Source organism: Triticum aestivum, chromosome 4B, assembly GCF_018294505.1.
Source record: "Triticum aestivum cultivar Chinese Spring chromosome 4B, IWGSC CS RefSeq v2.1, whole genome shotgun sequence".
Classification (NCBI taxonomy): domain Eukaryota; kingdom Viridiplantae; phylum Streptophyta; class Magnoliopsida; order Poales; family Poaceae; genus Triticum; species Triticum aestivum.
The window spans coordinates 579,420,759-579,429,394 of NC_057804.1; the positions used below are offsets into that span (position 1 = coordinate 579,420,759).

The 8,636-nt window shown below is 44.2% G+C and overlaps 1 pseudogene; it reads left to right on the forward strand.

Annotated features, from left to right (window-relative positions):
• The first annotated feature begins 1,236 nt into the window (after positions 1-1,236).
• Positions 1,237-2,682, forward strand: LOC123089256 (uncharacterized; annotated as a pseudogene).
• Positions 2,683-8,636: the final 5,954 nt, after the last annotated feature.

An 8,636-nucleotide genomic window follows, 5' to 3' on the forward strand; every position in this document is an offset into this window, starting at 1 on the left:
CCGTGGAACTCCACACTTATCTAGCAGCATGTACATGTAGTGGGCTAGTGGCACAAGTGTATTTTGTTTTCTGGATTTGTTCGTCTACTCTGAAAATACTCACAAACGACACTGTTCGGGCAGAGTCTGTTCGAGATGCCACTTTGGCAGAGAATTCATTTTGGCTGACACAGTTCTCCTTGAGGCTTTCGTGTTCCATTTTGGGCCGCAATGATGAAGTGTTTTTTGAAGCACAGGCCTGGCACTGTCATGAAGTACTCCCCACTTGTGCCAACAGGTACTGTCTTCGGCACGGCCTCTCTGCATTGCACTATGCAGGGGTAAGTCTTGCCTCGTATAATCCTTCTCTGGACCCCGCCTGGTATGGGAGCTTTCTAGCACTAAATGTTCTTAATGATGAAGTATATTTTTTTCATAAACTTCAGACCTTCTCATGTGTTTATAATTGTTCTGATTGTACTTGGTAGAGGGAGCTAGTTTGCAGGGGGGTACAAAATAATTTCTCGTAGGAAGACTACTTCTAGTTTGTTAACAAGAAATAAAATCGAGTTGGCTCATACTATTTTATTTTACATTTTTATCATTGTGGAGATCAGCATCAGGTCAAGCCTGAACTCTAAAGAATGAACAAGGTGCACAAAGACTGAAATAGTAGAAAATAAGACACATAGAGACTGATTGGGTTCTGATGACATCAAAGGAGAAAATGTAGAAACAAACTAGTTACATGTGTTTTGAAAGATTACTAAGGTATAGAGTGGTGATTCTTATCACTTACCAAGATAAAATGGTGCATAGCATTTTCATGTCAATGAGCCGCATACTGCTTCTCTGCAGAAGTTCATCTGGACAAACCCAAACAATTCCCACGGTTAAATGTTGCAATAGTAGACTGCAGATATATGGGAATATGGGATGCCATTCACTTGTATGTAAAATGTAAAAGGAGTCCAATGATATAGATAATTAATATACATTTTGCTGAAGGACAATAATCAATTACTAGTCATTTTTCTCATGCTGCTTGAAAAGTTGGCTTGCCCTTGTTGTGTGTTTGGAAATTTAGATAAAGTATCCATATCGCCCACCTACACACCCACCCACCGACTCGTCGCAGTCAATGGTTTAGTCATCCCTGGAGACTATTTTGCCTAGTGTATGCAAGACTTGGCTGAGGACAGCCTAGATATAAGTTTATCCTGAGACAACCAACACCTTACCTCATCAATCCCAGCAATGGAGGCTGCCATGTCTGCAGTTGTTGGCGAACTTGTGACCCGTTTCATCTCCTTGGTACTGAAAAAGTACCGCTCCTCCAACCATGCACAATCAGAGGAGAAGGTGGTGGAGAGGTTGCAGCATCTCCTGATGAGAGTTTGCACCATCATCGAGGAGGCGGACACGCGATACATAACCAACTCCGGGATGATGATGCAGCTCAAGACGCTATCAGAAGCTATGTACCGAGGATATAGTGTGTTGGACAACTCAAGGTACTGAGCCCTCCAAGAAGATGCAGGCCTCAACGAGGTTAGCAGCAATGACTCATCTAGCAGCAGATTGTATTTAGCCAAGCGTTCACGAACAACTGATAAGGCTACGCGCCTCGAGTTACACAGTGCCTTGGAAAGTTTAGAAATTGTTGTTGCAAACATGGCAGAATTTGTTGTGCTTTTGGGTGGATGCGAGCGCATGTGTTGTAGGCCATATGACGTTTATCTTTACACAGAAAGCTTCATGTTCGGCCGACACGCTGAAAAGCAAAAGCTCTTGAGCTTCTTGTTGGAGCACAACAACCCTGCTGGTGATCATGCAATAGCAGTTCTTCCAATCATAGGTGGTGCAGCAATTGGGAAGAAAACTTTGGTTACTCATGTGTGCGGGGATGAAAGGGTTCGCTCACGCTTCTCCTCTATTTTGCACTTGAATGGATATAACCTTTTGACAATACTTGACCATGGAAGGACCATGGAAGAGATGATGTTGGTAGTTATTGAGTTTAGTTCTGATGTAGGTGATGATGACTGGAAAAAGTTGCACTCATTTGTCATAAAAATGGCAAGAGGAAGCAAGATCATCATCGTAAGAAGATTAGCCCGGTTTGGATCGGTGCAACCGATTTTCCTAGGTGTTATGTCTTACGATGAGTTGAGGTATCTTTTCAAGACGCTGGTATTCAGGAGTGTAGACCCTGCAGAACATCCACGGCTAGTACAAATAGCAGATGAGTTTGCCAAGTTATTGTGGAACATGAATGGCTCACTTGTTGCAACAAATTCGTATGCGGATGTGTTGAGAAGGAATCTTGATATTCAGTTTTGGCGTTGCATACTGGGCAAGGGGTCAAAAATGGTTAGAACAAACCTCTCCATATATGGCGTGCACCCAAACACACTCATACACCAAGGTCACCCAGTGGACATAACGGACTTTGCTTTGCATCCACTTAGCATGACACCTTATAGTGTTAATGTTTCAATCAAGAAGGAACTGCCAAGTGTGACATTTGGGGATCTTATAACAGACCCGAGTGTTAGGCCGGAAGGAGACTTCACTCTAATCGCATGGGAATCAAGGATACCCCCTTATAAATCATTTCCTAATTTTGTTACAAGTCGCCCTCAGGACACACATCAAGCTAGTGCCCTGCCAGGAAGGAAGCGACAAGGAGAGCCAATCTAGATTTGTTTCAAAACTCGATTAATATAATTCTTGATGTACTTTTAGATACATGACAGGGTGTGTTATAAGTGTGTTATGAAGGAAATATGCCCTAGAGGCAATAATAAAGTTATTATTTATTTCCTTATAATCATGATAAATGTTTATTATTCATGCTAGAATTGTATTAACCGGAAACATAATACATGTGTGAATAAATAGACAAACAAAGTGTCACTAGTATGCCTCTACTTGACTAGCTCGTTAATCAAAGATGGTTATGTTTCCTAACCATGAACAATGAGTTGTTATTTGATTAACGAGGTCACATCATCAGTTGAATGATCTAATTGACATGACCCATTCCATTAGCTTAGCACCCGATCGTTTAGTATGTTGCTATTGCTTTCTTCATGACATATACATGTTCCTATAACTATGAGATTATGCAACTCCCGTTTACCGGAGGAACACTTTGGGTACTACCAAACATCACAACGTAACTGGGTGATTATAAAGGAGTACTACAGGTGTCTCCAATGGTACATGTTGGGTTGGCGTATTTCGAGATTAGGTTTTGTCACTCCGATTGTCGGAGAGGTATCTCTGGGCCCTCTCGGTAATGCACATCACATAAGCCTTGCAAGCATTACAACTAATATGGTAGTTGCGAGATGATGTATTACGGAACGAGTAAAGAGACTTACCGGTAACGAGATTGAACTAGGTATTGGATACCGACGATCGAATCTCGGGCAAGTAACATACCAATGACAAAGGGAACAACGTATGTTGTTATGCGGTCTGACGGATAAAGATCTTCGTAGAATATGTAGGAGCCAATATGGGCATCCAGGTCCCGCTATTGGTTATTGACCGGAGACGTGTCTCGGTCATGTCTACATTGTTCTCGAACCGTAGGGTCCGCACGCTTAACGTTACGATGACAGTTATTATGAGTTTATGCATTTTGATGTACCGAAGGTTGTTCGGAGTCCCGGATGTGATCACGGACATGACGAGGAGTCTTGAAATGGTCGAGACATAAAGATTGATATATTGGAAGCCTATGTTTGGACATCGGAAGTGTTCCGGGTGAAATCAGGATTTTACCGGATTACCGGGAGGTTACCAGAACCCCCCGGGAGTCATATGGGCCTTATTGGGCCTTAGTGGAAAGGTGAAAGGGCTGCCCATAAGGGCTGCGCGCCTCCCCCCTTCCCCTAGTCCTATTAGGACTAGGAGAGGTGGCCGGCCACCCCTCTCCCTCTTTCCCCCTTGGGAATCCTAGTTGGAATAGGATTGGGGGGGGGGGAGTCCTACTCCCGGTAGGAGTAGGACTCCTCCTGCGCCCTCCTCCTGGCCGGCGCACCTCTCCCCCTTGGCTCCTTTATATACGGAGGCAGGGGGCACCTCTAGACACACAAGTTGATCTTCGTGATCGTTCCTTAGCCGTGTGCGGTGCCCCCTCCACCATATTCTACCTCGGTCATATCGTAGCGGTGCTTAGGCGAAGCCCTGCGACGGTAGAACATCATGATCGTCACCACGCCGTCGTGCTGACGGAACTCCTCCCCGAAGCTTTGCTGGATCGGAGCCCGGGGATCGTCATCGAGCTGTACGTGTGCTAAGAACTCGGAGGTGCCGGAGTAACGGTGCTTGGATCGGTCGGATCGGGAAGAAGACGTACGACTACTTCCTCTACGTTGTGTCAACGCTTCCGTTGCGATCTACAAGGGTACGTAGATCATACTCTCCCCTCGTTGCTATGCATCACCATGATCTTGCGTGTGCGTAGGAAATTTTTTGGAATTACTACGTTCCCCAACATGTTAAGAGGTATCAATGAAAATCAGATTGTATGTTCTATCATCCAACAGCCCCCCTGTACTTATTCGGTAACCAGCCACGTCATCTAAAATGGCATTCCTAGCTAATTAGATGAAGTCAGTAGCTCTAGCTAGTCTCAATAAGGTGGCTAACTAATGAAACAGAAACTAAGCTATCAAGAAAGAGGTATGCATCATCATCGTCGCATAGTTATATGTGTGTAAACTGTAAACTCCATGGTTCCATCTAATCAAGCAACGGCAGCACTGCATATAAAAGGGGATGGAGCTCTAGCATGGTTCGAATAAAGAGAAGAGTATGGAGCTCTGATTTGTGTTGTGCTGCTGTGTGGGTGAGGATACCACAAAAGCTTAGATCAGGTCACTGTCAGACCTAGGGTGGTCTGAAGAACTAGATTCAGAAAAATAGGCAAGAACTAGGTTGTTTCATTCACTTTCAAAGGAAAGATTAGTGGCTTACAGAGGAACCTAGCCGGCCAGGAACACTGGCGGCGCAAAGGGGGAAACCCTAGTAAAACTGGAAGATGGTTCTCGCGTCTCCAATCTCTGGCTTTATAGCCTTACAAACCCAGAAAAGAAAAGAGAAAAATGAATACAGAGTGGTTGAGGCTACAAGCCTTTTGCCGGAAAAGAGAACAACGACGTGTCCGAGTCGGGGAGCCGTCCGATGCGTGATCCACGGTGTCAGCTTCATCACGGTACGAGCGAAGGGAAGACGTTGGATTCGTGATGGACGGCTCAGCTGTCTTCGCGCGCTCGTGGAAGCAATTCAAATTAACTGAACTTTGTCTTCAGGTGTTGCTACGTTGCAGACGGGTCCTGACAACTCCCCCCCAATGAGACCAAGCCTGTCCTCAGGGTTGGAAGTGAGGAAAAACTCGCTGGATAAACGTTGCATCCTCCCATGTTGCTTCTTCCACTGGAAGGTTGCTCCATTTGATTTTCCACCTGACCACCGGGATATCGATATCCCCTTGTTTACGAGGGATCAATTTGCGCTCCAGCAGTTGTTCTGGTTCGAGCAGGATTGTTCCATCAGGGTTAAGCAAGGGAAGTTTTGCATTAGGTATTGCTGTTGGGCCAATGTGCTTTTTCAGCTGGCTGACGTGGAATGTATCGTGCAGTTTGCAGTCGTCAGGCAGGAGAAGTTTATAGGAAACATTACCCACTTTCTGCAGAACTTTGAATGGTCCGTAGTACTTGGAGTGCAGCTTGAAGCACTTGTGAATGCTCAGTGTAGTATGTCTGTAGGGCTGTAGCTTCAAGTAGACCATATCACCTACTTGTAATGTTCTCTCGGACCTCTTCTTATCTGCAAAGTGCTTCATTCTGTCCTGAGCTCTGAGAAGGTTTTCTTTGATGTGAGCAGCAGTTTGCTCAGCAGTGAGGACTGAGGTAAGGTTGGTAGTGTCCTCAGGTGGGTACAGAGCTGCTTCAGCTATCATATTTGGTTTTCTGTTGTATAGTGCCTGGAAGGGGGTGATCTTGAGTGAGGTGTGGTAAGAGGTATTGTACCACCACTCAGCTAATGGCAGCCAATGAAACTATTTCTTTGGTTGCAGAAAGGCCATACATCTCAGGTAATTCTCCATGCACTGATTCACCCTTTCGGTTTGCCCATCAGTTTGAGGGTGGTAAGATGTGCTCAAGTGCAACTTAATGCCCATTCGTTTGAACAAACTTTGCCACAGTTGACTTGTGAAGATTTTGTCCCTGTCAGTGACAATAACAGAAGGTAGGCCATGTAGTTTGAATATGTTTTCCAAAAAAGCGTTGGCTACAGTCTGCACTGTGATGGGATGTTTCATGGCAATGAAATGGCTGTACTTGGTGAATCTATCAACTACCACGAGGATCATATCCTTGTTTTGAGAAACTGGCATTCCCTCCACAAAGTCCATACTTATGTGGCACCAAGCAAAGTCAGGTACAGGTAAAGGTTGCAGGAGGCCAGGGTACTTGCAGTGTTCTGGTTTGTTGATCTGGCACGTTGGACACTGCTTGATGAAGTCAACAATGAACTGTTTCATACCAGGACAGTGGAACAAGAGCTTGACTCTTTGATATGTGGCTCTGTGGCCAGAGTGACCTCCTAGCTCCGAATTATGGAGTGCAGACACAAGTTTGGTCCTCGGTTGGGTTTCACTGCCCACTACAATTCTATTTTTATATCTGAGGATGCCCTACTTTAGGGTGTAATTATCTAAGGCAGAGGGATTTGTGGCCAATTGGGCCATGATGGTCTTGCATTTAGTGTCATTGGTGTAACTGGCAACTACTTCAGAGATCCAAGCAGGTACAGCTGAGCTTGCAATGAGGCTGTGCAGTTTGTACTGCACTCTAGATAGGGCATCAGCTACTCTGTTTTTGTGCCCTTGCTTGTATTCCACTGTATAATTGTAGCCCAATAATTTCACTAGTAACTTATGTTGAATTCCTTCAGTTAACTTTTGTTCCTGAATATATTTGAGGCTCTGCTGATCAGTTCTGATAATGAGAGAAGATGCTGCAAAGTAGTGCTTCCAATATTTAAGAGCTTCAATAATAGCCAAGGCCTCCTTATCATAAGTGGAGCTAACAGCAGCTCTAGGACCAATAGTTTTGCTGAAGAAAGAAATTGGCCTGCCTCCCTGCATGAGGACTGCTCCAAGGCCATAGTTGCAGGCATCAGTTTCCAGAACAAATGGTTTGGAAAAGTCAGGTAGGGCCAAGACAGGGGCCTCTATCATTCTGTGCTTCAAGGTGTTGAAAGCCTGTTGTTGTTCAGTGTCCCAAGAGAAACTGTCCTTTTTGAGTGAGTTGAATAGAGGTTTGCATATCAATCCATAATTTTGGATGAACCTTCTGTAATAACTAGTTAATCCTAGGAAGCTTCTCAGCTGAGTAACATTCTTAGGTGTTGGCCACTTAAGTACTGCCTCAACTTTTACAAGATCTATAGCAACTTCATCCCCTCGGATGATGTGACCAAGATATTCCACCTGTGGCTGAGCAAAAGTGCATTTGCTGAGTTTTGCATACAGCTGGTGCTGCTGAAGTGTTTCAAAAACTTCTTTTAAATGCTCTATGTGTTCCTTCAGATTTTTGCTGAAAACCAATATGTCATCAAAGAAAATCAAGACAATTTTTCTCAGATATTTCTTGAAAATTGTATTCATCAGCTTCTGGAATGTAGCAAGTGCATTTGTAAGCCCAAAAGGCATAACTAAATACTCATAATGCCCACAATGAGTGCTGAAAGCTGTCTTTTCGATATCATGTTGCATCATCCTGATCTGATGGTAACCACTTCTTAAGTCCAATTTAGTGAAAACAGTGGCTCCATGTAATTCGTCCAGTAGATCTTCAATTACTGGCATTGGATTTTTTTTCTTGACCGTTTGTTCATTGAGTTTCCTGAAATCATTGACCAGTCTCCATGTTTGATCCTTCTTTTTCACTAGGAGAGCTGGAGAAGAATAAGGACTAACACTGTCCTTAATTACTTTGTCCTTTATCATATGATGTATGATCTGTTCCATTGCATCTTTTTGATGGTGAGGCAACCTGTATGGCCTCTGGTTCACTATTTTGGCTTCAGGCACAAGAGGGATTGTATGGTCTATTGCTCTGACAGGAGGAAGACCAGTGGGTTTTGAGAAGATGTTGTTATACTTGCTTAAGAGTAGTTTCACTTGAGGATGCACTGGTTGTTGAGGAGGAAGAGGAGTAGGAGGAGGAGGAGCCACAGTAACAAAGTTCAGAAGGAGGACAGCTCCACAAACTGGGTCCTGTTCCAGTTCTTCCTCACTGTCCATCTCAGGCACAACCATGTTGGGCAAACTCTCATCCTGGAAGATGACTTTTTTGCCTCCTTGCATGGTTATTTTCACCTGCATTTCCTCAAAGTCCAGTTCTATAGGATTGTGAGCTTTCATCCAGTCAGCTCCTAGTATTACATCATAGCTTTGGAGTTGTAAGACTCTGAAATCAGAAGTGAACTGTGTCCCTTGCATAGAGTAATTGCACTGTTTTGCCATGAATTCAGTCCAGAGCACTCCACCATTTGCTACTACAACCTTTCTTTTTCTTGTAGGGGAAAGCTTGCATTGGATTTTGTTTGCAATACTGGGTGAAACAAAAGTA